Genomic DNA, 6,773 nt, shown 5'->3' on the forward strand with positions numbered 1-6,773 from the left:
AATGATGGGGATGGGGAAGAGGGGATGGGGAGGAACTAGCTACAAGTGTTCTAGAGTTGTACTCCAGTAAAGTCTTGCTAGCTGCAAACAGCCTCAGATTGTTCACTGAGGGTTGAATCTCCCATTTCTTGCCAATAAATCAGTGGCGACGTGTTCTCAAGGTATACGATGATGAGTCAAATCGCCTTGTGTTGCTTCTTGCTGTTGAGTCACTTCCACCTCATGATGTAGCTAAGAGTTTAAGAGTCCCTAATTCGGAGCTAAAAACTGAATTGTTCATATCCATGGCTGCTGTTTTCTGTATCCACCTGTCCACCAGATCTTTGCCGGATAGTTTTAGTTTTAGTATCTGAAATTGGTTGTAAGTATCGCTGGTGTGGTTGGTTGTATCCAAGGTGTTGCAAGTGGCTTTTCTTCTTCCAGGTCAGAGTTGGAGGATCAGGTTATTCTGTGGAAGAAATAAACAAGAAGAACAACAACAACAAAAAGAGATCAGACTTCTTTTGAACTTCCTGTTTCTACAGTTTGTATTGCTCAATCAAACTTTCCTCTCTTACGTCGTCCTGACTGTCCGTCTTTGTGTATTCTTACTTTCCAGTTCCCTCCACATTTACACATGCATTGATCTTTCCAGCGTTCCTTCCATTTACCCTCCTTCATGCTTTTGTATTTTTCCATCCTTCCTTTTTGACTTCCGTTTCTTTCATTTAAATTCTCCACCACTTTCCTTGATGCCTATTCCCAAACTTCCCCTTTTTTGCTTCTTTAAATATTCCCTTCCACTATTCCTGCATTTCTCCCTCCATCTCCAGCCATCCACCAACCCACCCACTCAGTTCGTCTTCTTTCCCTTCTTGTCTTTGTTGTTTGCCTCCTCACAGCGGTTCTTCTTTTACTGGACTTATTCATGATATTGTCTGTGATCCTAATAAAAGTTTTAGAGAGAGAATGACTACCATACATATATATATGTATATGCCTCATTTAAAAATAGTCATTTAAAATAAACCAAGGGAGATGAAATGAAACAGAAGCTTTGATGTTTACGCAGTGTGTGTGTGTGTGTGTGTGTGGTGTGAGCAGAAGCACTGGCTGTCCTCTCTATTTACCCTTACCACTCAGAAGGCTTAGTGATTTAGCACCTCATAAATGTCTTCAAGGACAGGTGGAATAGGTGGGTGTGTGTGTGTGTGTGTGAGAGAGTGTGTGTGTGTGTGCACATACTGTATGTCTGTCAGTGAGACAAAGCGTGGAAGGCTGAAAAACCAATGAGACATTTTTTCAATATGTGTGGGCGCATGTTTAAGAATGAAAAGTGAATGGGTGTGTGTGCTTCCTTTGTGTGTTTCCTTCTGTGTGTGTGTGTGTGTGTGTGTGTGTGTGTGTGTGTGTGTGTTGGAGATAAAAAGCCAACACATCTCCAGACGGACCCAGGCCTCCAGCTAAAATATTTTAGTGGGTGTTGAGTCTATGATAATACAAGCAGAATAGAAGAGGCCAAGTGTGCGTGTACATATTTCACTCATTGCTATAAGCACAAACATCAAACCTCGTCTTTGCGTTTCTTCACACTGTGTGGGCATGTTGACTTTTCCATTGTCTAATGTGAATCTATTGTATCTCAATGTGTGCAAGCGTATTCATTTTTTTCAGTTTTGCTTTTGTTTGTCTAAATGAATGTTCGTGCATAAATTATCCATCAAGGTGTGATTATGTGCAAACATAATCATTCTTTCAGGTTAATGATGTGTGTGTGTGTGTGTGTGTGTGGGCAGACGCAATGTGTGTCCCTTCTTGTGTTATCTGCAACAAGTCCTCAAACCTAAAAAAACGACCAATCATAACAAGTTGTTTGCAGCCTCTTCCAAAACCGACCCACACTGTTTGACCTTCAGAAAAAATGATTCATATGACTTGTTTTCTGAACTGCATCCTCTGTGTTTGAAGGAATACTTTGACATTTTGAGAAATGTACCTACTGACTTTTACACCAAGAATTCATTGAGAAGATCAGTAACACTTTCATGTCTAAACAACCTACTGCTCATGTTGGTCTTATTCTTCACTTCACTTTATATTAATAACCACGTCCAGTGGTCGGATGGGGGGAAGATGGAACAGTTAAACCACAGTGTTGCCTCGCCATCTGCTGATCTACTTTTTTTTTTTTTTTATCTCCGCCAAGTAGGTTATGTTTCCACTCATGTCTGTTTGTTTGTCAGCGGGATTACGCAAAAAGAACTGAACCGATTTACACTGACCTTGGTGGAGGCATGGGGCATCGGCCAGGGAAGAACCCATTCAATTCTGGGGCAGATCTGGACCACTTACTATGAATTAGATTTTATTCCCTAAAGTCTGGTGCATGTTGTTTTGACTCTAAAATATATGATCAATATTATTCATGAGCATCGTTTAAAACTTTATTTCCTCATGATGTTCTCACAAGTCAAATCATTTTCAATAAAAACAACATTTTTACATTTCTGCTTTAGAGGTCTTGATAAATGTTTGTTTGAACTTTGCTAGAGAAAGGGTTGGGTTCATAAGGAACTAGTATCGATTGTAGGTTGGCGACGTTATGTGAATCACGGTCTCCACTGTCAGAGTCAGACACTTTGCATTCAACCATCTATCCTGCTCTTCCAAATAGGATTAAGTATGGAGGTCCATTCTTGACCTCGTAACCACAACGTTCGCATACTTTGCTGTTCCTGAGGCGTTGTGCTGTATCTCACCTGTATCACCTGTTATCACTAGTCAAAATGAGGAAGCTCCAACCATATCAAACAGCGTTTTCCCTTCGTATTCAATCATTCTCAAAGCAACTTCACCACTAACTTCGGCCTCGGCTTCGGTTTAATCCAACTGGGTCATTATTTAAGTCCTGGAAAAAACCTTTCAGCAACAGGAAGCTTACAGTCCAGTCAGACACGTCGACATCTTCAGCCGTTAAGAGGAGGCTGTAAACCACACTCTCTATCAGGATTTATTGATTATTTGTCTTGGCCATGTCTATGCTGAAAAAAAAAAGTGCAACATATAGTCAATATGAACAGTAAAGAGGAGTCGTGGGGTTTCTTCCTTAATTCCTTAATGAGGTTGCTGTATGCATGAGTCTAAGTGATGGTAAACAACATTATAATAAGGTCTGGGTTGAAAATCAGTGGATGCTTAAAGAAATGAAAATGCAACAGGAGAAAACTGCAAACAACTTTAAATAAGAACAGATATTAGATGGTAGATAAGGAATTATATGTGTGTATTTGTACATGTTGGAATATGTGTGTGTGTGTGTGTATCACCTCTGCACTGTTCAGTGTATTGGACAGACTGCTCCCTATCTCGTCCTCTCAGGGAGAGTATCAGCATAGTTCACAGGAAACTAAAGAGCACTGCAGGCGAGCCATTTAACCAGTCTGATAAAGCAGCAATACATCACAGAGAGAGAGAGAGAGAGAGAGAGAGAGAGAGAGAGAGTGAGGAGGACGGGAGGGAGAGCCGGAGGAGGAAGGTTAGATGGAGAAAGGAGTGGGAAGATCAAGGAAAAAGGGATTGAGGAAACACACGAACGAGAGGGAGGGAAAACTGAACCAATCCCTCGACTACCACTGGACACTAACTCGTTATTCTAACAACAATTATCTTTTCCCCTTTTAATCATCTAGTTTTAGCCTTAAACCTGGTATGAAAACACACTGTTCAAAAGTAGTTTCAAAGCAAAGATTAGACACAGCCTGAGGAGCGAGTGAGTGCGCGCGCCAACCAATCACGTCGCCCGTAGATTATAATTGGCGGTTGTGACTGTAAAAACGTTTTTTCCCACTCCACTTCCTGGAGAGAGCAGAGGATCACGCCGCTGACGCCTAGTTAAGGCGCAGATGTCGCCGCCGTCGCTTTGCTTTTCACCGTGGGCGCAAATTGCTGCTGCACTCGTCGTTGGTTTAAGCCATTTCTGCCCTGCGAGATAAAACAGTGGAGGGTGGCAGGGAAATGTGATGGGGGGGATGTTCTTCTTGTTAGACTGCCCTTAAAAAGGAAAACAGCACTAATTGTTTTTTATGTGTGTGTGTGTGTGTGTGTGTGTGGTTTGAAGCTTAACATTCAAGGGTTTATATTTCATATCCATAAACACTTCCAGCTATAAACGTTGAATGTTAAATGATTAAACACCAACTTCTGTGACAGTAGAGACTAATACCTTGTTTTGTGGCAGCAGAGGAGATACTTTGTTTCTCAGGATTTTTTTTTTTACTTCTGATGATTATAATGATTATCTATTATTTCTATTACATCTTGATTGAAATGACCTGTGTTTGCATTGTTGATTCACACTGTACGGATACACTGTGGTACATCACATTTCTTAGGAGGAATAATTTCTCGCACTACTATCCATTTCATTGTAGATGCATAAGAGCAAAGCAAAGGTCACATGATCGACCGACCGACCGGGTTCTGTTCCATAAGTAAGAAAACCTCTGGGTTCCCACCACTGACGTCGTGTGGCCTCACAGCATGGCTCGACAGAGGAGATGAGTTGATTAGATGCTGCATGTGATGTGATGATCGGCTGCTTATTACAATGATATCTTATAGATCACAATCAGTGTGGGTTTTATCTTTTATGGGCCTCTCAGGATTACTGAAAATGATGTTCATGGTCTTTTTAGCTTCACATATGTGTAATTTTACTATTTTCGTGTTGCACACTTCCTGAATGATACAGTACAAACAACCTTGTTACCAAAAAGAAGCCCACTGATGCCTTTGTTTATCTGTGCCTGTGAGGTGAGCCTCACCTTGCAGGTACCATCATCAATTCAGTGTTACAAACAGAATCCCAACATCTAGTTCTGTTGTTTTCATTTCATTGCCTGTTAGCATGTAGCTGTGTGCTAACTGCTGCGTTTAAAAAAAAAAAACATATGACTTCAGGTGCAGCAGAGGCCGTTTCCCAGGAAGAGCCGCCGCACGGAAAGAATTTCAAACAGAGAAACTTGAACCAAGCGACTGTGTGTCGAGTCACTGTTGTGATACAACACAATCCAGTGGCCGTATATCTCCTTCAGCCACTAGCTTTAAAGCTAAGACAATAATACTGTGAGGGCCAGCGGAGCCGCTGAAAAAGCCTCCACACAAAGCGCCGCGCTGCATCGCAAGTGCAACTTTGAAGCTGCTTTATTCGGAAATATTGAGCACCGTGAAAACTGAGGGTGTTATGTGTTTTACAAAGTGAAGGTTCAGAAGGAGAAACACACAAAAGGAGAAAAGGGAGCAAGAAATATCACAGAAGCAACACGAGAAAAGTAGAAAGAATGAGATGAAAGAGAGAGAGAGAGAGAGAGAGAGATATTATAAAGACAGAGAGAGTACATCCAGTCACTTACCTCTCCTCGCCTCCCGATCGACAGGCTTGACCTTTGCTTCTTGTCTCCGTCACCGGTGGCTGTGACCCTTTCCGGCGTTACCTCTCTCGTTCTCTCTCTCTCCCGCTGTATCAATCCCTCTGTCATCTGTCACTCCACACCTCCGGAGCGAGGGATCAGCACCATCCATCTGCCTGCAGAGAAAGACGGAGGAGAGAAAGAGAGAGAAAAAAGAGAGACACTTTGACTTTTGATGCTCTTTTGTGGAACATTTCAGATCAAAACTGAGGTAAAAGTGAGTGAAAACCTCCGGAAACCAGCAACTCCCACACACACACTCCCACACACCAGCAACAACCACAACAACACAGCTGAATGCACCATTAATCTCCAGTTCTTTCATCCAACACAGGCACCCTGTCGTGAATAAACACACTCCAGAATCTTATGGCGAGATAAGATGATTCTAAACTTCAACCCGTTTGTAGCAGCAAGAAAAACTGTTGTATGAAAAATTATTTTCATGCAATATTTAATATGTTTTGTGCATATCTCCTTACACCTCCCCACGTCACATGTTCTTTGATCAAACCTGTTTCTAAAGTAACACAAGGTAAAATCCTAACTGACAGAAGAGCGACAGTAATTTGACACTGAACTGACACTTGGGCTGCTGCTCTTTGCTTTTCTTCCATAGAAACCTCATAAAAACATCATGAGAACACATTAACATGAGGGATTTAAGAGGAACATTGTTGTAAGATGCTCAAATCACATTAACAATCACAAGCCTCCAGAATCTGGCACAGGATCGTGCCCCGATGCGTGACAGCGACACTCTTTGATTTATTTATTTCACTGTGTGGACTGCGTTGTGCCGTCACATGGGTCATTTTCATCAGTGCAGCCACTAAGCCATGAGGCCACCTAATGGACTGCACAGATGGAGCGCCATTACAACGAGATGGATGGACTGGATGGAGGAAGGAGGACAAAATAAAAACGCACCTACTTAGTTATAATGCATTCTCATACAGCAAACCTAAACTCTGACACTAAACAATGACTGCAGATTCATGAATGTGTTATCCCAGGAGTTGCAGGGTTATGCATAATATATAAAACTCTATTTACACATTCCCCTCGTAGCTGAAAGCATTACAGGAGGGAGGAACAAGGAAGTGGCTCATTAACACCAAATAACATTAACATAACACTGCAGTAGTAATGTATTAGAACATTAGTCGTGGTACAAATATACTTTCAAAACTTTTTAGACAAAATGCTAAGTTTACAGGGCTGTATACTGTACATGTTTTCAGAGGCCTGTAAACTGCTTGTTACTGCAGCTAAAACTGACTTCATGCTGTTTAATTGGGCAATTTGTGTATTTACAACAGGCTG

The sequence above is a fragment of the Seriola dumerili genome, unplaced genomic scaffold (assembly GCF_002260705.1).
Source record: "Seriola dumerili isolate Sdu_G_001 unplaced genomic scaffold, Sdu_1.0 BDQW01000393.1, whole genome shotgun sequence".
NCBI lineage: Eukaryota > Metazoa > Chordata > Actinopteri > Carangiformes > Carangidae > Seriola > Seriola dumerili.